The 23,356-nt window shown below is 39.2% G+C and overlaps 1 protein-coding gene across 4 annotated transcripts in view; it reads left to right on the top strand.

Annotated features, from left to right (window-relative positions):
- The window catches only part of LOC121669244, a 281,899-nt gene that overhangs the window by 42,218 nt on the left and 216,325 nt on the right, over positions 1 to 23,356 (top strand). For 3 of the 4 annotated variants that reach the window (XR_006017658.1, XR_006017661.1, XR_006017662.1), the window contains exon 1: positions 12,420 to 12,795. The exons of the other annotated variant lie outside the window; for it this stretch is intronic. The gene's annotated coding sequence lies outside the window, so the exon portion shown is untranslated. Of the gene's footprint in view, positions 1 to 12,419; positions 12,796 to 23,356 lie in introns of those variants that run through there. 4 annotated transcript variants of the gene reach the window in all.

Raw genomic sequence — 23,356 nt, 5'->3', positions numbered from 1 at the left:
AGCTCTTGAGGATTAGGTAAGGAATCAGTCTGAGAAGGAGGAGTCCGTACATACTGTTTGCATCTCATATCCATTCCATAGCAGCATCAGGAATGAGAATATAGGGAAAAGGAACTATCACAGGGTGCTGCTCCCAGTGGTAGTGACTGTCACTGGAATCAATTCTGTAGGATCTATGGTAAGTATTTGGCAGAAGTTTAGCTAGTAAAAGTGATGATTGCAGCTTAAGGGAAATATACACTGGAATACCACAGAATACACTTTACTAACAGCAGTGAAAGTTCAGCTGCTGCAGGTATCCTATGGCCTACAATGCCACATACTTTTCAAGTAATACTCTCTTTTTTCTCATTGTTTTGTCGAGGTGGGTTTATTAAATTAGATGGAAGAAGACTTTACAACTATGTATTTTTTCTTATTCTAAAATAAACCACAAATTTCCTGCTCATGTCTTAAAAATTTTGAAGTGGCCGAAGATTTGTTGACTCCCTGGTTCTAAACCCAGTATTTTGTTGGAATCCCCAGTTAAGTCAATTTCTTCCATGATTCATTTCACTTGGCAACAGAAATGTAAGCTCTGGCCTCTGGCCCTAATGAAATCTTTTAAATGCAGTCTACACAGGAAGAGGTGAAGGGGGCAAGGCACAGTTTAATTTCCCAATAACACTTTATGGCAGGCTTTGTAAATGTACTTGCTTCTGGAGTTTCTAACACCCCTCCCTCTGAAACTGTAGTCAATTTGCAGCCGAGAAGTTGCTGTATTCAAATTGCTTACATGAGAGAGGTTGGAGGGCAGTGCAACACAGGACCTTCCTGCTAAATTGCTAATCCAAATTGGGCCTTAGTCAATCCTGGACAGAGTTGTCAACATCCAGTGACCTATAGGAAATGAGTTGGGAGCTTCAGTCCAGCTCCCAGAGAGGTGTGCACATCACAGGAGCAATCGGCTGGCACTAATTGGCACCCTGTGTAGCAGCCTCAGCACAGAGGCAAAGGTCTGCAGGGGAACTGAGACTGAAGTGCTCTCTCAACCTCAAAGATGATCCCTCTGGGGTGGAGTTTAGGGCACGTTTGTAATGTCATATGTGGAATTTTGCTGTGCCTCTTGCAGTGCTAGACTGGAGCTGTGGCTTGGGAACTGCACTTCCCAGAGGGTTCATAGGGCATTTTGAATGCCGCAGGGCTTTTTAAACCCTGAAATCACTTCAGCTTTCCTTCAGGTATAAAGAGAACATTCACTAAGCATTAACCTGATAGTCTGAGGTGTCAGGTGACACCTGAGGGATTTCACTGGAAAAGGGAAAGAGAGGGAGTGTGTATTCTTTCAAGACAAAACTTTCTCATGTCCATGCCCAACATGCATACGTACTTTTGCTCTGCCAATTTTTTTCACCTGTTGTCCTCAGAAAGGTTATAAATTACTGCTGCTTAAATATTAAAAATATACTTTCTCATGAGTAGGATTGTGAAGTTCTATTCATTATAAAAGCATAGTAACACATGGCCTTCCTACACTTGGAATTATTCCCAGACCGTAATAATTTCAGAAAGTTTATTGTGGGTATTATCTTCCCAACAGCCTTGAATTTAAGAAGTTTATTTCTTGTTTTGTTGTTCTGTTTGCATAGTTTCAGTCACCCACGCAAGGTAAAAATAATGTCATAGAGCCATTAGTCCATTCGACAGGAATAGGTTCCATGAAGATGCCCTAAATTAAGAAATGAGTGATGTACCTACCTAGCATTTAAAGCCAGATAGTCAGAGGTGATAAAATATATTGTCTGAATTGGAAGTTGAGCAAATTCTCTTGAACATACAAATGAATAAGGAACAGCAATGACAAATGTTTTTTTGACTGTAGATGTGTGCTAAGAAGAATAAAATAGGTTTGTGCGATGGAGGTTAGTTTGTTTCACAAAACGTTTGGTGTCTTCAGAGAGCAGTTTTTGTCTGTACTCATAGAGATGACAGGAAGGCCTGCATAGAGCATGTAGACTTCCAGAAATCAGAGGGTACTTCTTTCCTTTATAGCTTTGCACGACTGAAGTCACCAATGACCTGCTGCAACTTTTCTCCTGCTCTATCAGATAACAAAAGAAAGCAGGATTACAGCCATAACTGAAATGATAACTGAGTTCTGAAAGTAACACCCTTTTCCAGTCATACAGCAGCTCCCTTTCACTACCTCCATGCTCTCTCTCTCTGCATGATGTGATGCACATTCATCTGACGGACAGAGATTGGAACAGCACAGAAAGTAAGGCATCCCTGAGTTTGGGATCATCGGCTGTTACAAAAGGTCAGGGAGATAGACTCTACTCCGAATATTGCTGCAACACAATGCAAAAAATCACCCTGAAAAATGTTGTATTCTTGTGTTTTAATGGTCTGCACTGAAACACAGTGGTGCTCTAAGTGTATAAAGTGTTGCCATTTGCAAATTCCCACCTGTTGCTTCTGTTTCCGGAAACAGTATCCCTGGCTGCAGTCTGGACGTTGCCCCGGGTGGTGTCTGACTCTTAACCCAAATCAAATAGTAATTGTTCAGACACTGTCTGGCTCATGCAGTGGGCAGGGAAGGCACAGTAGCTCTCTAGTTACCTCTTAGGAAGCCCAGGCAAGGATTTCCCTCAGGGAATCTTCAGCCTGTTGTGCTCATAGACCTTTGGTGTAAGGTTTCAGGTCGCAATCCCCCTTGACTATCTTGCCTCCCCCCTCCCTGCTGCAGCAGGGTCCAGCACAGTGATGAGCAGACTGCAGGATGTGAAAGACTGGGACATAGGAATGAAACTGTGAAAAGGACAAGATTAGATTTCCTTTTTGCTTTTGCTGCCAGTACCTTCTTAATGTAAACCTAGGAGTGCCCAGACTACAACACTGGAGCTGTAAATGGTTTGCCAGCAGCTGAGATGGTGTTGTCACTTTAGCTCCTAATGCCACTGAGGGGATGCAGTTATTGCAGGGTAGCTCAGATCCCTGGCTGCCGAAACAGAAACCCCAGCAGGTTCCTCTGAGTCTGCCTGCAGAACTGCTGCAGGTCCCAGCTGTACACTTCCCTTGACTCATTCTCCTGCATCATTCCTGCAAGTTCTGATCATACCTGCTCACAAGTCGCCCCTGGATGCCCCCATCCCATCAGTTCCTCAAGGCATGGGGCTGGATTCAGCCTGGCTTGCAGAATCAGGAACTCTCCTCCCAAGTTATTAAACCAAAACTGTGAAACACTGACAATTCCTTGGGAGCTACTGGCTCAATCCCAGTAAGCCTGTCCAACTTGTGATATTGCAAGACATGACACTCCCCATGCCTACAAAATCTGAGAAGTTCTAGTTAAGGACCAAAAGAAAGGCTTAAAGTGTGGCAGAGTGCTTGAAAGTTTGTGCACACAGCGACAAGCACTCCAGGCATTATGGACTGCCCTGTTTGACTGAACCAAAGTGTATCTCTGCCTTCCAAGGGTGGGATATGGTATGGATTTTGTGCCTGAGACTCCCATTTATTTGATGCTGACTTGAACCTATTAATTTGGCCTTTTAGGTTGAAGTTGCACTGTTGTCATCTTTGGACTCAATGAAAATAGTGACTTTTATACTGAGGACCTGAGCAACAGGTCCATGAAAAGGGGCAGAGAAGCTCTTTAAAAACTTAAGTAGTTCAGTGTTATGAGAACCAAAGAACAATTCAGTTTTTTAATTTGATGGAGAATAGTTAGAGTTATAACTAGTAGTTCAGTAAAGAAATTATATGTACGTCTTTGAAAAATATTTTTTGTTAGTAAGAACAGTTACAGGGAGAACTGAGGTGATGATGGACTGTCTGGAAGATGGAACCAGCTAACAAGAGGGATTTCCAATACCTGTGATTATGAAATTTTACTCTCTTCTGGAACAGTTTAAAGTCTTATTTTTGAATGCTAGATAGTTTAATTGTTCTAGTTCACTTTACTGGGTGACTAAACTAAGCAATATAGCTTTGAATTTCCAGATTTTTGTATGGACCCCATACCATCTCTCAAAATGAATTTTAATCCTAGGGAGGAGGAAAAAGAATCTGCTAACATATGCACACTGCCAAAATAAATGATGTCCAGATTCCTGAGCTAATCTTTGCCTTTCATCACGTGTATCAGGAAATTCATTTGCTATAGTGATGAAAAGATTTCTGAACATTCTGAAGTATCAGCTGCAAATAACCTAGACTTTTTGATTTTCAAGATAAACCAGGAAATGTGGAGTATTTTCCTCCCTTTTCAGTTCTTAGTAGTCTCCACAGAAAGCTTTATAAAAAGTGATTCAGAGAGTAGCAGTAGCCCTTCCTTTTCTGGCATCATTGCCTTATGTGAGAAATTGTGTGACATGTTGTGTCAGTGTGGGGATATCTGACTGTGTTGTTACCTCTGAAAGTAATGGCAGAAGGAGATGGCAACTTTTATTCTTATGGTTTTTCCTCATTTGCTATGTTTTGTTTTTTTTTCTTTTTCCTTGTTCTACCAAAAAGTTCACAACAGACAGTATTTCTGTGCTCACAGAAAATAACATGAAAGCACAGAAATGACACATGGTCGTGTCTGTCTTGCGGTGAGTTTCCAGCATGGAACTTGGTCTATTTTTGGTACACTCTACACAAAAGAACCATCAAATAGCATTGCTTTGGTTTTTGCTGATTTTGCTTTGATGGTTCCCTCACTTGCTTTTTTGTTGTATGAAACCTTCCTGCTTTTTGCACTGTCCATTCACTTTATATTTTCATATATATTTATGATTATGTGTTTTAACTGATTTATGTGGATTTTTCAATACTGTAGAACATACCTTTCCATTCTTAATATGTATAGAAGTTTTGGTGTACTTTTGCAGAAATCACAGAGACTTGATTTTTGAGTCTGTATTAGATCCTTTCTGAGGAGGGTGGGGTTTTTAAATTTTATTTTTGGGTCATTGCAAGTTTGGTTTTTTACGTAAAACACAGCCTGTTTTTTTGCAAAACACCTTCTTGTTTGCACTGACCAGCACTTTCTTGTTTCAGTACTTTCTGATGTATATAGCCACACATGAGAACAAAACTGAAAGGCTTTTACTGGTTATTGCATAAAGCCTATGTGATAATGAAGCCCATATTATACACTCTAGATGGAGATTTTCAGATGAGAAACTGGGGTAGAGAGTCTTTCGCTGAAGATTAAGGAGCCCAGCGTGGAGCTCTGCCTAAATCTTGAGCATATTTCTTACAAATGTAGATCATCGTGGGCTTATCTGCTAGGGTACAAAACACAGTTATAGGGGAAAAAGTCCAAGTTCTCAATATCCTGAGGAGAAATTACTGTAAGAGCTGCCATGAATCTATTATTTCTTTTGTTAGGACGTTCTGTCTCTGCCCTGTTGTGATCAATGACATCCAGGAACGTGATAAAGACCCGAACTAAACCCACCAAACAGTCCCATCCCTTTCTCCAGAGCACCTGCAGGCAGAGAGAACAAATGGGGAAGGCCCACACAGCTTCTAACCAGCCCCTGCACCTTACCTTTTTGCTGCACGGGGTGTGAAGGCACTTCCAGGATATCAGAGTGCTGCCAGGTGGAGGCAGGGTCACCTCAGGAAGGCGGGAGGGTGGGAGCAGTTTCCACAGGTGCCACAAGGTACACAAGAAGAGAAGGCAAGGACTTCCAGCTGAGGGTTGTAGCCTTGCTCTGGCCTTGAGGAGAGGAGGACAAGGGCACCCCTGCTGCACATCTGAAGCCCAGAAATGGCTTAGTAGTTTCTGCAGTTGTTGCAATTTGGGATGACATCTCCAAGCTGGAAAACTGATTTCCTTGTCACTGAGTGTGGATCACCTTCAGATTGTAAACCTGAGTTGATGTTGTCCCAGACTGCTGCCCACTGCCAAGCTGTATGGAGAAGGTGTGCTTTTGCATGCACTGGAACACCACAGCAATGAAAACCTTTAAAAAAAATCAGTAGTAATTAAAATAATTTTAAGCATAATCAGCACTCTATTAGTAAAGAATGGTTTCTTATTATTCTGTACAAGTGTGCTTGATAGATATCAGGTGGATAAAATATATCTGCTTGTGGTGTCTTTGTCCCCTTTTTAGTTTTTCGTTTAGCTCATGATTTTATTTAATGGAAGAGACGCTTCTCACATATTGGCTTGACAATTTACAAGCATTTGTTTGTGCTGAATTAAGCACATTTTTAAACTTTGTGTGTTGCTGCTGACAGTTTGGGGATTGATTTTTATCCCTAGAGAGATGCCTTTTTGTCTTTAAGGCAAATTGAAGTTGACTGCTGGAGCATTCCCTGGTAAGAGAGAGAATCTACTTTAGGGATATTTTTCTACTGAGAATTCATTTTTAACTCAGAAGCTTCAGCAAGGTCATGTTTTTTCCTGACACTTAAAAAGTAAAGAAGTTCACAGACAAAGAAGTAGCATTAACTTCAGAGAAAATAAATCGGAGCAAGTATTACCAAGCTTTTTCCCATTGTAGTTCTCTGTCGGGAAGTTGTGCCTAAATATGCAGTAGGTAAAAATTCCAGACTTTTCTTCTGAAAACAATGTTAAATGCTGGTGTGGGCAATGGCAGAAGAAGGTTTTACCCCTCTGTGTGTTTCCATGTATGTTATGAAATTAAGTTTTAAAACTTCTGTAACATCTTTTAAGAAATTCAGATTTTTTCAAGAACAGATTGGTTGCTTGTCCACATTGGCAGCATGGGATGGGGTTTGCAGACATGAAAGGATTAATGTAATGAGATGTGTGTGAGGATGCAGAATCTCCACCAAACAGGTGCTTTAGGAAGTCTTCATTCATGTCAAGTACAGCTAAATGCTTCTTTTTAAACAGCAGGGTCTGTGGCTGGACATACTGGGCTAGGGTTACACCCTGAACTTTGTCCAACCTATATTCACCCACCCCCCAGGCAGCCTGGCACAGTTTTTGTACACAAACATTATATTGTTGTTATACTGACAGGAATGCTTGGAATTCATTTATGTATCTTTCCCTTCAAGGTCTTTTTTGGCACTAGATTTGTTTTATAGGTCTATTTTGTACAAATATAAATACAGCTAAAATAAGTAGTGCCTGTGTATATATCGGGTCTGGTTCTGTGCTCCAAATGAATGGCACCTCTCACCTGAAAAACAAAGCTGAATCAAACCATCCTGGCCAGTGGGCAGGTCTAGTGAGGGCTTTTGTGGTTCTACCTGGCAGGTTACTGGTGAGGTGATGGACAGACCCCATTAAAATCTCATTTAATGCTTGTCTCTGGAATGACTCACTCTCTTTAATCTCTGTCTTTGTATTCACTCATACTTCTAAGACCCAAGTGACTTAAAAAATAAATAAATAACCTTAGTCCTTCAATAAGGTTCCAAATGACAAATTTACACCCACTCGTTTTACCTTCTAGGAAATCAAACCAGCTGAAGCAAGGTTTTTACCACAGTGAATCTAAACAAGTTTTAAGAACCAATTTCTTCAGGAAACTTTTATTTTTCTGGTTATAAAATCTTCTTAAAGGAGATGCACACCTGTGTAGTCTTCCTTTAAACCTTCTTTGGGATGTTCTCATTGGATTTTTCACACATTTGAGTCATAAATGTTTGCAGTTGTCTCAGTATGTTTTTGAAAGCCTGGCTATCAATTACCAGAATTTTCATTTACCTCTTTATTTTTTTTTTTCCCTTCTCAGATTCCTCCTGCAGTATTTGTGACATTCTCTCTTAGTAGTGACTGTACTAAGACATTTTGCAAAATCCAAGAAGCAAAACTTTTAATATTCTTTGCACTATAAAGAAAAAAGTGAAAACCCGTACCTTCAAAATTGAACACGTGTCTTGCATACACAGCAGAAAGCACTTGGCTGGTGTTTAGGATAGGGTAGGTGAGGGGTGAGAGGAAGCAGGGACTGATGTTTTTGGTTGCAGCTGGTGAGCAGCATCCCAGAGCTACCCCCTTACAGCAAGGAACTCACACTTTCTGCCATGTTCTCACTTCCAGCATCTCATTAATTAACTTCTAAAGTTTTTGCTCTCATTCACCTTGGAATTTGGATCTTTTTTCAAACTAAGTTATCTTTAAATTAGAACATAGCATTTATTAATAGCAGGAAATTCCAAGTAATTATATTGTCCTACTTTCTCCCTCTATTTTTTATTAGAGCTAGATGTTGATTGTTGTGAGCTGTACCTTTTCTACCCTAATCAATCTTGTTTCTCTTTTGTCCTTTAGCCTGAAGACTTCTGGTGTTTAGAATTAACTTTGTTTTTAGTCCTTTTCCATTTTGTGCACAATTATGCACCTAATTAGAGTTAATTGTTTCCTTGTTCCTACAGCATCAGCCAAGCAAGTAAATCTCAGCTACATCTGAGGGATACAAGGAATTTCCATCCTCGAAAAAGTGCAGCAAAGACTTTGGTAATTTAGTATTTCTCTCTGGCATGTTTGTTGTTCTGTATCTATATGAAACATGCCTTAGATGTGTTTCACCTGCTACAACAAGCTGTGGAAATCATGGAAACCTGGCTGTTTTTAGCCAAGGAATAGCAGCATGAATGTTCCAATGCTGTCACAAAGGTTGTTGATCAGGATGCTTTTTTTAATCAAAGCTTTAACGTTTATTAGCTTTGTGTCAGGTTCTCTCTTGGGTTTTATTTGTAATTAAGAATAAATGCATCATTTTACTGATTTTACTGCAAATTTTTCAAACTTCAGAATTCCAGGAATGAATTCTTATCTGTTATCTGGGACTCAGAAAAGGTATTTAACTGATCATGGCAAAATGAAAATTGTCATTAATTAAGTTTGTAATTGTGTAGCAGGAATGAGAACAATTTACAGGAGTGGGGTAGGAGAAGAACTTTAAGTAGCAGTGCATGGCGAATGAGATGCACAGCTTCCATTATCACCAGGAGCTGCATGGCTAATCCAGCAGCCTCAGCACTGGGGAAAATGTACCCTGGGATGTCAGGTGTTAAGGGGAAGAATGGGCCTCTCACGTTCTTTGCACTTACAAGCTGGCTGTAACCTTTTGACTCTCGCTCTCTTTCTCTTCTTGAGTTTTGTTTCCTGAAAGGAAAAGGGGGTGGGGGAATGCAGGGGAAGAAGGCTTTAAGAGTGGAAGATCTGTTTCAAAGTACTGTAGTATATTTGAAAGCTGGTTTTGTTTTTATTTTTTAATGGAATGAGTTTTATTTTATTTCTTAAAGAAGCATTGCTTTTAATGTAGAACATTTAGAGCATGACTTAAGATATGAATGTCTGCTGAGTACCAGTATCAACACTGTAAACTTTACACTTGTGATTCTGCCACAAGTGTTTTGCACATAGTTTGTTTATCTTTCTAACTAAAATGAATTTAATCTCATTTAAGAGCATAACAGAGGAGGGGACCTAGTTCTGTGAATTTATGTTGCTTTTCCTACTGACCAGTGCAGAAAAACAACTCCCAAATAACAAGAAATCCCTTTTATTCTCAAAGGATCCCTTAATGTAGCATGATCATATATTGATCACATTGAACTTGGGTGTATTCCAGGTCTGAAGATCTGCATATACAAAGAAAAACTTGTAAAATTCTCACACATTTAATCTCCTTGCTAGCTCTGAGTTAGTAAGTGTGAAAATACCTTGGTGCAAGGAGCCGAACATTTACTTAGTCTAAAAGAACGTGCGACAAATAAGGGGAAAAAAAAGGTGGCTAGTTAAGGTAGATCGCTCCAAATTTCATTACTTCTGAGGAAAAAGAGCAGAATGTGGAAAAATATATGAAAACTTGTATTATCCTTTTTTGAAATAGTCTGTGCTGGGCTGATCCTTCTTAGAATGCAAACGTGGAAACACTAAAGGTGGTGGTTACTTCCATTAATAAAAAGGAATCTCGCTCATAGCACAGCACCCTGAGAATGCTAAAGGAGTTTAGTATATTCCTGCTTGCCCTCTTTGGTTTGAGGATCTCATTCCATTTCAAACTTTCTGTCTTTCTGTGTTAGGGATAATTTTGAACTGGCTCACATTGCCTTTGCATGGCTGAAGTGTGGCAGCAATGGAGTGGAGCCAATGGAGGGGTAATTTTACAGCCAGCGATCAGGAAAAGGAAGAGTCCTTAGCCAGGGGACTCAACAGTGCCAGGAGAAGCCATTATTCTATTATTATTTCTAGTGTGGAAGCATTGTTTTAAGTTAAATTAAAAACATCCTTTACGTTTCTTTGTTATTTGTGTTGTAAATGTTCCATATCACCTTTTCCAAAGAAAGGTGTGAATGTATATAGAAGTGGGCTGCTGGGGATTCATCTTGCTTTAGAAATTGTGGGTTAAAGGGAAACCTGAAATCAATGGCAATTCCTCTGATTTAGCCTGGAAGTTGACAGAGACTAGTCAAAGATGGAGTGAGTTCTCCTTTTCTTAACACTTTCTGGGAGTGACACTCTAGGCAGCCTGTCTCCTCACAGGCACTGTCCTCCCATTTCTTTCTACTATTAGGGAGTCCAACCTTTTGTGTTTTAAGGGCCCAACCCTGTAAGCTTTCCAGGAACCTTACACTTAGAGGGCTAAAGGGGGAAGAATGAAGCGTCATTCGTGTGTATGGACTTGTTCTTATGTCCTGGCGATTGCACAGATATTGAAGGCTATGACGGATTTGAATGAGGTTTCAGAAGATTTGCTGTAGATAGCTTCCTTGTTTGCAGTTATTGAGAAGTCCAGTGTCAGTAAATATTTTATATTCAATGCTGCTTTAATTCCTCTATGCAGAGCATGTGTTGAGAACCAGTATTGAAGGGATTTGCATACTGAAGATTATTATCATCATCCATTTTTTATTGATAAACTTTGAGGAGGTGGAGGCCTTACAGCTGCAAGACAAGTGCCATTTGACATAAATGCAGAAATCGAAGCAATGTCTCCCAAATCATTTGGGTCATTTGAGACACAAATGGGAACAGAACGCAAATATCCTAAATTCCAGTCCAGCATCTTAATCCCGAGCCCATTATTTCTTTCAAAATTAAAGTTTCTGTGATTATTATTTCTACTGCCAGGCATTTCCAAGGATTTGAATGTGACCTAATTTTAAATGGTGTCTTACGTGCAAGACAGAAGCAAAATCCTTACCCCAGGGCACTTACTCAGTGGTCCTGATTCTGCAATCTGATCTCTTGAATGAATGTCTGGACTAACATGAGCCCTGCTGCCTGTTCTGAGATTTTGGCTGGGATTTTAATAGACAAGGGACATGGAGATTGCAGGTTGTCTACAACACCCGCACTCAACTTCACCACATGGTTACATGTTTCCCTGAGTCCTCTATGAGCTTTTGTGTAGCTGTTGCTCAGTTACCTTCAGTAGATGGTGAAGTTTGGGATGAACTGTTGTTTCTTCTGTGTATAAGCCTTGATCTGTGGCACTACTTAAAGATGCTTTGCGATGCACCTTGAGATGAAAGTGCACCGCCCCTGCAGTGCATTGATCTCGCCTGGCCCAGAAAGGGGTTGTCATAGATCTGCTTTTCAAATCAGGACTCCCTCATGGGTTTTTCGAAGGCATCATCTCCATGTCATTGGGTTGGCAGGATATGAAACTGAGGGTCTTTTTGAAGTTTTCCTCCACACCAAGGGGTGTATACTTGTTGTGTGGGAATCATGGCAAGTTACACCCTCTCCTCCCTGTGTGTTCAGGGCAGGATAACTTAATGCAGTGCTCAAATATTCCAGACCTTTTCTAAAAGTAAATTGTTCAATTTGTTATGTTGGGCAATTAAAATGAAGAATGGAATCCGAATGCTGAGAACTAGTTTCTTGCAGAGGACTGAAAAACCTCTGCAAGAAGGGATGAACGTCATTAATTAATTAAATAGTCCTGTAAACATCTATACCATTACAGCTACACGCAATAGTCTTATTTTAAGAAACATGAGCATGTGCTTCGTCAAATATCACTCAGGCTAGTTTTATTTAATTTTTGCATAATCATAAATACCGCTTTAAAATCTGCTTATGCATCTCACATTTCATTCTATTTCTTCTTTTTTTTAAAGTATATAAAAAAATTAGTTTCCTGCGTCAAATGATTTGTTATTGGAAAAGCAAAGCAAAACAACCTTTGTGCAAAACCCTTCTTCCTTCAAAACTGTGGTACATGGAAAGTATTTTCCAGTTTTCAGAGTTTATTTGATTTTGAGCACTTTTGGTTATGTAAGTTTTAATAAGTAGCTTTGGTGTACCCCTAAAGGCACACCCCACACACTTATGTTGTGTGACCTAGGGTCACAAGTAATGGCTGCAAGCTAATTGATTGAGAAAGGCTTGTCTGACTGGGCCCCTTTGAGTCCTCCCTTTACATTCCTAAATTTCTGTAAAGGAGGCACTGGCAGCTTCGCCTGGTGAGAGGAGGGGTTGGGGGAAAGGGAGGAAGTTTCTCAGTTTCTGATTATGCGCAGAGTTTCCTTGTACTGAGCTTATGTTCTCCACCCACTACTTAGTAAGAACTCCTTAACAACTTAAAGCTTTATCCCTGTGAGTACCAGAAAAGTGATCTGAGTATTTATTGAGAAGGGAGAACAAACTGCTTGCTCCAGACAGGGAGAAAGCTTATGGAAATGATATTAGACCTTCAGCAAAGTGCACAGCTGCATCATACAGAAGCTGAGACTCAAACTGACAGGCAAATAAGCCAGATCACGGAAGGGGCCTCTGTGTGGCAGCTCTGAGCTACCAAGTGTTGGACAACTAGGCAAAAAGTGCAGTGGAACAGGGCAGAAAATAACACACTAACTTCAGGCAACTGTTGCTTATTCATGGTGAGTCCAGATTTGAAATGTTGTTTGAAATGTAGCTATTTTTGTTGTCTCTAAAAACCCTTCCATTTTACCACAGCGATCCTTCTGCAGAGCTCATTGTGTTCCAGATTATTTGTCCGGATGTGCACTTCAGTTCTGAACGATACAGAAATGCACAGGGATAGCCCTTTCCTTGCTGCTTGCTCTCTTGTGCTTTTCTTGCTTCAGGAGACAGGTCCTGTTTCTAAAAGCACACTGCATGGCTTCTGATTTGGAAAGAAATCGTTTTGCAGCCAGCACTGGGTGTGCAGCTGCATGGAGGTGAATAAGTGAGCACAATTTCTGAGCAGTTTTCTGCAGTTTGAGCTTTGTGGCACCTCTCCATTGCTCCTTATTTCGCTGCCTTATCTTGAGAATGTATGGCACGGTCACTATGAAAAGAGCTTTGTGTTTGAATTCCTGGTGAGTCGAAGGGTCAGGGCCTATGAGTTATCTGCCTGCCAGCAAGACTCATTGCTGGGTCCCTTTATTTTTCAAGCTGAAATAGAAAAAACATGTGTCCTCATCCCTTTTTTATAAATGTATTTTGAATTCAGGTTTTACATGCTGTTTGTGTGTGCTTTGTTCTTTTCACAAACTCGGGGTTTGGGAGGAAGCCAGTTTTATTCTATCCATATTTATTTTATTTATTCAAGCTTTCCTGCAGCTTTTCTGAATTCCTTTGTTGTGATGCACATAATTTTTTCTTAAAACAATATTCTGAGATTCTGATTTCTGCTGAGAGAAAAAGGATTTATACTCTGATACATATTTCCAAAAATACCAGGGAGCTATCTGAATTTTAGGTAAGTTGCACAATTATACAGAAGATAAGGCTGTTATAAAATTTGAGTCGGTTAAGGAGGGAAACAATACTTGTGGATAAGTTCTTGAACCGATTGTGTTAGATACACTAGTCATCTAGTGTAATGGTAATAAATATGATCTGAGCTGTAATGTTATTTCAGTTACTGGGTTTGAAAAAGCTGCTTCATTAGTACAGCAACAGAATTAAACATCGCATGTTGACAGTAATGTTAGAAATATGTTTGTGAAAACTGCTGAGTGGATGAAATTTAGAGTAATAAGTCATCAAGGCGTGTCAAAGTTACTCTATATGTGAGGTTTTAAGATGTCTGTAATTTAGAGGAGAAGTGAGTTTGTTTTTCCTCAAGCAGAAGTGTGATTCTGTACAAAATTATTTTCATCATATAATTCAGATGCATGAAAAATCTTAAAATTATGTGGCAGTTATTTGGAGCTAAATGGAAAATGCCCATTTGATAGAATAATTCTAATATGCAATGTAAGAAGTTGGTCAGATGAACTCTGCACAGAGGGTATGTTACTACTTGTTTCTTGATCTTTCTGTTTTTATGCTCACCTAACAATTAGCAGAATGTTTGCTTAAAAAAATAAGATGAGCTTCAGTTCTGAGTTGATCTGATGTTATAGTCTTTTTCAGGTGCAGAAGTTCATGTTGTTCATGTATTGTGTTCTTTTTTATTTGCCAGTTTGAGCTCTTGAGTTTACCCATCAATTTTGAAAATGGTTTTAAATAAAGAGGGGGGGATTTTGCCAGAGAAATGCTAAGAAATACAGATTAGAACGCAATGCTGCAATGTAAGGTGATTTAAATGGACCTCATATTTTGTGGTTTTTTATTGTGAATTGAATTTCTGTATATTTTGACTTGGGCTAAACATTACTTTCCACAAGAAAATCTTTGACTGTGTTCTTAGTTCAGTTAAGGGTGTTCTTTTCTTTTAGGAGTTTCAGGCTTGCTCTGAGGGAAAGAAATATGTTCTCTCCAGTAACATAAATGTATAATTTCCTTCTTGGCAATGCTGTGAGGGAGGAATACCCGCTGAAGTGTTCCTTACACCTTTAAAAACTGAAAGTAAAAGAAACTTTGAGGAGGTGGTCTCCTTCCAGCTTTGTAGGCCTGGGCAGCTGGGGGCTCACCCACCTCCTGCTGGTCACGAGGTCCTTGGGGAGCAGGGAAAGGTGGGTGCTCACACGGGGCTGCCTCTTCCACAGTCACACGAGCAGAGGATCAATCCTTTCTGGATTTCTGGCATTTCCACTGGCAAAATAATGCACCAGTGGTGTTGTGACACCAGACTAGCGGATTATGAAACATTTCTTCATGCTCTGATGATCAGCCTGATGAAGGGGAAAAGGTTTAATGAGGAAGAGAAGAATTTACTGAGGATTTTATGCTCATATCTATTATTGAAAGCAGAATATCTGCTCACAGTAGTTGTGTTCCGTGATTCAAGGAAACCCGGCAATAATGATGATTAGATCTGGTGTTCTCACTGACTGACTGAGGACTGACAGAACTTAATGTGACTGGCAGGAAGCTTAAACATCAGTAGTATATTTCCAAATACTACTATTCTCTCTTAGAGAAAGTCAAAGAATCATAAGCTCAGACTGAAATAATTATACCATTTTTTTAGTTCTCTCTGACAGCAGTGAGAGAAAAAAAAAATTAGTTTTGAAAAGATTAAAATGTTTGAAAGATTTGTATTTAACATCTTTAATGTTTTTCAAGGAGTAACCAGATTTGTTTTGGGAATCACATAGAAAGTGATTTTGGTTGTTCACTTTTAGGTTTGTTTTGTTGTTCTGTATGGAAGAAGGAAACCTTTTCTTTACTAGATCTGTTCCTTTTATTGACATCTGTACATTAACAGAAACAGGTCTGCATGACACCTATGGATATCTTTAGAGTCACATGAGAAATCATGGAAATTCAAGACTAATAGTTGATTTTTCTTTCGAAGAGAGGAACTAGTTTGGGCTGTCATGACAAGGTGATGTCTATAACAATAGATGAAGGAAAATTGACAGGTATAAGAGAATTGTAGCATTCATGGAGTCAGTGAATCACAGTGTTGTTAGGATGAATTTAAAAGAAAAAAAAAATTAAGTTATATCCTAGTAATTTTGAAATAATTTTTAAAAAGAATTTAAAAAAACAAAGACAAAAATTTCTTTTATCTTCTCAGCTACAACTCATGATCACATGGAATGTGATCTTTGGAATACCCAAACTGACTTTCAGTTCATTTTTCCTTTCCAACAACTTACTCAAACCATGAGCAGAAGACTGTCCCAGGTGGTGATGATGAAGGTAAAAGAAGAACAGATAAAAGGAGAAACATTTGGCCTATGAAGTGATTAAGTGACTGTAATATGTGGGTAAAAGCAAATGATTGCAGAGAAGCAGCAGAAGTGAGGATAGGAGCAGTAATAAGAGAGGCAGAACTTAAAAAGCAAACCAGATGAGATCTAAAAGTAGAAGAAGCATGGCATGACAGAGGAAACCCAACCTGTCTAAAATGATTTGTCAGTCACTGAGATGAGCCTTGGGACCTGTGCTGTCTTTCTCTGGATTTGTTCAGAAGCATTTCCACTGCTGGCAGCCAGTTTTATACCTGAAGTTATAAATTCACCCGAGAAAGTAGGCTGTTCCTTCCAAAATTATGACCACAGAGAGGGGGATGTGAGATGGAGCCTCTCTTTTCCACCTAACATCCTCTTAAATTTCTATCCTCTTTTATACTTCTCTCTGTCTAGCAGTGAAGGTAGAGGTAAGGATAGATGGTTACGTCTGCTGTGACTGTTTTTTGAGCACAGGTTAAGTTTCTTATTTCAACTCCAACAAGATCTCTGTAACTTTTTAAAAATTCTTGTCCTTTGGAAGGACTTTTGGCAATTCTGATTCTTGGGTCTGGGGGAGATGGGTGAGAAATATCAATGGACTTTCCTCTGCCTCTCCTCTGAACAAGCCATCCACTTTAAATTCTTTTAATCACCCATGACTTTATTCAGGACTTTGTCAAAGGTCCTACTGACTTTGGTAGGGATTGGGTGAGACCAGTGGGGGAGTTCAAAACTGTGGTCGGGATGATTTTCAGTGTAGGAATGTGGCACCATAATGGTTTAAGATTCCTCAGTATTCTGCTGGAAGTGACACCAGACTCCACAACCATGGAAGTATATATAGTGCTACCTTCAGTTTCTGAAATACCTACCTCTCTGTTACAGAAATGTTTGGTGATTCAGGAAATAACTAGATAAACTTCCCAATTCTGATATTAGCTTTAAAACCCAAAGATTGTATTAGTATTAATTATGTAATCTCAGTTTATTTAGCAATATGATAGAGGTGGGTAACAAATACAGCTTCAAGTACTGCAAAAAGCACTCTCTTCTCCCTCTTTTAAGCCATTTTGGGTGACAGTATTCCATTTGTTTCATCAACTGTCCACATCTCCTCTTAACCTAAAAGATATTCCATGGACAATAAATTTCCTGTGAAAGACCTGCAATTGGTTCAGTTTTGAACAGAGTACATTTAATGGTGTTAAACCATAAAGGAAAAGATAAATTAAAGAGAAGGCCATACCATGAAATACATGGTCCCATTATTGCTGGGAATTTTTGGTATTTCCAAAATGCAGCACCAGCTGAAGATATCCTCCTAAGATTAGTCCTTTGTGGCAGAGCTGGTTGAAGGTAACCCAGTGCTGTCTCACTCCTTCTTCTCCCACTTCTCTGCTAACCAGAACTGTATAGGTGGTTATGGCCAGGCTGGTGGAAGTACCTTCAAAGTGCCTTTCCTAAGGTGACCTGACTTTGCAGTCCCTCTGGATTGAGGATCAATGTCCTCTGAAAATACTGCCTGTGGTTTTGGTCTGTGTTTTATAGGTTGTTCGTGATTGTGGCCTGTTGTCACTGCGCTTCTGTTATTTTGGCCTGTGTGTAATAATTTCCTGAAATAAAAATCTGTGCCCTTAGTAGGGGAGAGTAAGTTATAACATGTAAGCAATGAAAATGGAGGAGAAAGTGATTGGCACAGAACTTTGTTCAAAAAAAATACAAAATGTGACACAGCAGCATGACAGAATCAGCCTGTTTTGGAAATACCTTTGAATTGTGTGAAAATCAGAATGCACTTTCTATGATCCCCATAAAGCTTCTTTCAAGCTCTGGCTGAAAATTCACAAGGAAGGTTTTTTCCAGAAGTTCCCAGTGGAGGCCCAACTATCCTTCCACTGACATCAAGAAGAATTACATCAGTATTAGGCAAAAACTGTAAAAATGGATAGTTCATGCTATAAAAAAAGTAGTATTCCTCAAATTCTTTCCTTTGTGGTTTGTTTTTACTCTTCATTTATAATCTACTGCCAGGATCTGGAAGAAAACCAAGAAATTTGTCAGGATCTGGTAACTTAATCATGTTTTAAGTTATATCAAGGCATTTGCTTTCTATCACTTTGCTCTTCTTTTAACTGTATTTTTTGGCCTGAAATTTTCCATTGTGTACTCCCAAACCACAGGTGATTCTTTTGTTTGTTTGTTTTCTTTTTTTTTTTCTTGTTAAAGGAAGTTTGTTGAAATTATTTTAAGCAGCAGAAGTAGGAATGCATTATATTTTTCCTTTTAAAAATGAAGTAAACAAAACCAACTCAACAAAAGTCTTTGAAAAACAGCCTTTGGAACAATGCAATCAACTGGTGGTTTGTGGACTATTTTTAAAGGTCTTGACATACAAAGAGATCTAAATTGTTATATATTGGAGATGGTAAATAATAGCTACTTTTTACACGCGTTTTGGCAATAGATGTGAAGGTAGACTGATTTTTTTATTTGCTACGAGAATCTTAAGACAAGCTGGGCATTGCATATGGATAGCACTGAGTGTCCTGTCCTTAAAGACCGCAATGCTGCAAGTACTTGGCATGAGCATGTACCCAGGGTTGACTTAGCTGGGTGCTGGGAAGTAAAAACACAGGAAGCAAGATTGACATCTTGGAGCAGCTCACAGGGACAAGGAATGAATGCTCTCTCCATCTTCTTTTTCATGAACCCTTCCCAGACTGTAGCTTCAGCAGCACCTGGCTGTGTTAATTAAAAATGTACTGATGTGTTGGGTTTTTTTTTCCCTCTTTGTCTCCTGCACTATATACTCAATTGCAATAACTCAATTGCTTCTGCATCTCTCCTGACATTGCCACCAGGTGATTCTCAACAGTGCTGTGAACTGATGGGTACAGTTTGAAAGAGGGGAAATTTAGGTTAGATTGAAAAAAGAAATTTTTTACTGTGGGGGTGGTGAGAAGCTGCAACAGGTTGCCCTGGGAGTTGCCAGCCCGGGTGGATGTCCCAACCCTGGAACTGTTCAGGGCTGGGTTGCATAAGGCCTTGAGCAACCTGCTCTGGTGGGAGGTGACTCTGCACATAGTAAGGGGTTGGGACTAGAGGATCTTTCTGGTCCCTCCATGATTCTGTGATTCTATGACTCCTTGGTAGACATAGCTCAGCTAATTGGCCCTGTGCACTCGCCTGCAGGACAGGCAGTAGCCACCTCCCAGTTCTCAAAGCTAGCATTGTTTTAAGTTTCTTTCTTTTTTTCATCCACTTATATTCAAAAACCTATTGGGTTTTTTCTGGTTTTTCTTTTCGTTTTTTTTTTTTTTTTTAAATCAAGCCATAGTCTGCTGGATTTTGGAGTAAATGCACATTGTATTTTTGCATACCAGCAGGTCATAGCAAATACAGCTTTTTAATTGCTTTTTGAATAGAAATACAGAACATTCTATAGAAATTCTCTGCAGCAATACTTATTTATAATTAATATTTATGTATTAGGGAATGACATGTTTGTGACATGCAGAATCTTGACTTCATTCCATCTATTCCATCTTTTATATCATTGGGAATTCAGTCTTGTTGGATTTTTTTTTGGAGGCTTTATTTCCTGTATTGAATCCACCACTCTCTTGCGTAAAATTTGGCCAAAACTACTCCTTTCCAAAGCATGTCTTTTAGAAAAAATCTCAAAAAAGATGATGAGCAAAAGCAATACATGACAGTGTTCAGTCATTGGGGATGGACTCTGAAAGGGAAACTTTTACAGCAGTTGTTTTGACCTGGCCAAAACTGAAACATCAGAAACTTTGGATGAAAATTTGACTCTTTTATCTACATTGAGCTACATATGTATAGTTGCACATCCAACTGATTTTCAGGTGGAGGAGTTTGTTCTTAAGACAGTCCAGTTATGAACTGATGGAAAGAACTTCCAACTTCAGATACTGACTTATCAGTTGAACACCTTAATTTCAGTTTAACTATTTGAAAAGGTAACAATTTTATGGGGGTTTAGTTACAGAAACATAGTACACAGTGGTATTGCATCCATCTCTGTCATTCTGGGTTTATTCAGAGTTTACCACAGCATTAAGAAGTTCTAAAAGTTTCAATCTACCTCTGGATATAGAAATCTCAAGGTGTCATCTAACTGCTTTGTACCTTTGGGAAAATCACTTAAAACATGTAATTTCTTACTGCTAAAATATTTTTAGAATTTCTATTTATTTTATAAATGAATGTGTTTCTTTTTATCTACAAGTACATTAACTTGACAGTATCCATCTAGAAGGGTTTTTTTGTTTGTTTTTAACTTTGCAGGTCTATTTACCTGTGGTCTGTGAGTAGTTTTTTTCATCTGGTTGGATGCATTTGTAGGTGATCATTGGAATAGCTAAAGTCAGGAAGTGAGAGTGCTGTAGTTTAAAGTGCTAATTAAGGTGCACATCACATTAAAAGTAAGATGCTGTATTCCTGCTGTATTGGAAGCAGGGTCACTCATCTCAGTTCTTAAAACAGATTTAAGAGCGTAATCTTAGAATCTTTTAAAAAAATCCCAAACAACCCAAACTGGATTTCACAGAGCTGTCACATTAGTGTAATTCTTAGGTCTTTCTTGTTACTCTCATTTTCTAAGTGAGACTTCTACTAAGGTTTGCATGTTCTCCCTTTTTATTTCCCTCTGTCATGTGTTTTGAACCATTTTGTGTCTCTCAGTTAAATCTGAAAGGCGAAATTCTCAATGAATATCATGTTTTATGAAAATCTGTGAGTGTATGGAGGAAAAAAACCCCATGATTGGTGCCAATTTTGAGGAAGAGGCAGGCAGAACATAGCTGTTATACATTCTGTTTGGCAGTGGCTCAGTGGCCAAACAAAATGTGTGCAGTCCCAGACTCATCATAGAACAGTTTCTCCTGCTGGGTGATAGTGTAATAAGCAATGTGGGGAGATATGGCCATTTGCAGTGAGAAGAAAGAATTACAGAGCAAAGAGCAGAAATCTGCAGGAAAACAGGTTTCATCCAATCTGGTGCTTACAGGACACCTTGGGTTTGCTATTGCAAAAGAATAAAGGACCAAATGCCAGAAGATCTTAAAAGGATGTAAATTGCTTGCTATAGGCAAACAAGAACATCTTGTTTGCTTTTTTTTTTTTCCTATTTACGGAGCGTTTTATAGTGCATGGAAAAATCACATACTATTTCAGTCATCACAAACTTCACTGAACACATGAGATTCCTACTAATCTTTCATATGAGACGGCCAACTGCAGTTAAATTCTGTATAAATAGTAAAATAGGGATGCCGAGGTATGAAATATGGTAATAAACTTTAAATTGGAGGAAACCTACTTTTTCCAAGTGTGAATTTAGCCAGAACTTGTTTCTTTACTTGGCTCTGTTGAAGTCAGCATAGATGTGTTTAGATGAGGATAAAAACCTGATTTTAAAGCAGTTCAGTATTTTCTATTTTGCACTTAAAATGCCTACATATCCCATCTTACCTTGGGCAAATTGCAAATTGCTTCTGTAAACTTGGGATTAGTCTTTTCTAAAGATGAGAATGTTAATACTGAAAATATTAATGCTTGCCTATTATTGTTACTTAAATAATATTTTTAAAGAGCATTTCAATTCTCAACCAAACAAGGTTCATCAATGGAAATTAATTATTACTGCCTTTTATGATGTTATTGATTATGTAGATTTGGTTTTCTAAAATGCTGTAGCTCATGTAAGATAATTTCTTTCTCCTAATGTCATTCAAGAGAAGGGAAAACACCAACTCATTTTTATTACTACGCTTTTTGTTTTACAAGCTGAATGAGCATCAATGCCAGATGATGATCATAAGCAATCGTTAGTTTATTTATTACAGAAAAATAGAAACATTTCACATTTGAGGATCAGTTGTCTTTTATGGATTGTTTTGGAAAGGTACTACTAAATCTTCATTTTTCAAGAAATGGGAATGTTACCATTTCAACAGGAAATCTTAATGATTTGGGTCACTGTGGGCAGAAGTCCATTCAGCAACATCTTTTGGATGGAATTTGCAGCTGAATTTAAATGGTTGCTAGCAATTAGGATGTACTCTGTGCTTTGAAATGCTGGATAACAGATGGATTTAGCCGCAGCAGCCAGTCTCCAATATCTGCCATGCATACAAGTTCAGTGCTCAGCACACAAGTCTTTTCCCCTCTTCAGGGCTTTTAGAGTTTGAGGAACTTCCTTGGAGCATCTTCCATTCTTGCACCTGGCAAAGCAGACTATAAAGGCCTCTGTGGCATTGGAAGGCCCTTCTGTTGCTCCTTTGTGGGTATTTTTGGACATCTTTTTTGGTGGATAAACCCTGGCAATTCTCTGAAGGAAAACATTCTGAGTACATGCAATAGCCAGTACTGCTTTGAAGCAAGGAGTTCTTTTCCCTTTCAGGGCTCTCCCATTCCATGTCCGCCCAGTAACAAGGGCCCAGACCAGTAGTGTGCTTTTCCTTTTAGCAGCATGTTGTGATGTTAGAACTTCCTGCAAAATCATGTGTTTCATATGTTTTTTATATTTTAATCATGTTTTTTAAAGTGCTTCCAGATGTAAGCACATATTTGGTTACAGCTTACTGCATGTGCTTACGCACCAATAAAGTGGAAAGGCCTGCGTCCCACAGCCTTGAAATCCATGTGTGACTTTGTGCGTGACTTCCAAAAGCTCCGGTTCGGGATGTTGGAAGTCAGGAGGTTCAGGCTGCAGATTTTCTCAGAGGTGTTCAGTAGCAGTTAGTGCAATACTTACAGTAGCTTAGTAATGTGAAAAGTCCCACTGCAAGAGAAAATGCTTTTCTTTCTTCTTCTCCTTCCTCCTCCATGAATCGGACATCTACTCATGCTTCAGCTGGCTCTTGCCAAAGATAGATGAAGTGCCCAGTCAATTAGAGAGGCTGGTTATGTGCTTAGGACTCCCATATATCTGTGCAAGGTACACTGATGCACACAGAGTGAGGCTAATGTGTCCTGGGCTTAGGAAATCGTCATGCAAGTGCACTGTGTGTGCCGATACAGCAGGCAAAATCACTTGATTAAATTTCTCTTTTCCCCTCTTCACATCTGTTCATGGCATCCCTTATCCAGAGGCCCTTGCTGTTTTCCCAACAGGCAGTTCTGCTGGGCACAAGGAATGCCTCTAAGGGAAGCAGGCCACTGGAAAAGGATGAGGTGACTTTCCCACATAATGCAGTAAGTGACAGAAAGTCATGTGAGGTAGGTGAAACATGTGTAAGCATTGAAGGCTCAGTCCTACTTGTGCCTCACACGTTTCCTTTCGAAGCAGGAATCATTAGCACAATAAAACCCCAGCAGTTCCCTTTTTGCTAATTCCAGT

Source organism: Corvus kubaryi, unplaced genomic scaffold (assembly GCF_017639235.1).
Source record: "Corvus kubaryi isolate FWS band 111438036 unplaced genomic scaffold, C.kubaryi_AGA036_p1.0 37391, whole genome shotgun sequence".
In the NCBI taxonomy this organism is placed as follows: domain Eukaryota; kingdom Metazoa; phylum Chordata; class Aves; order Passeriformes; family Corvidae; genus Corvus; species Corvus kubaryi.
Note: the sequence above shows the minus strand (reverse complement) of the source record. Positions and strands in the feature narration are given on the sequence as shown.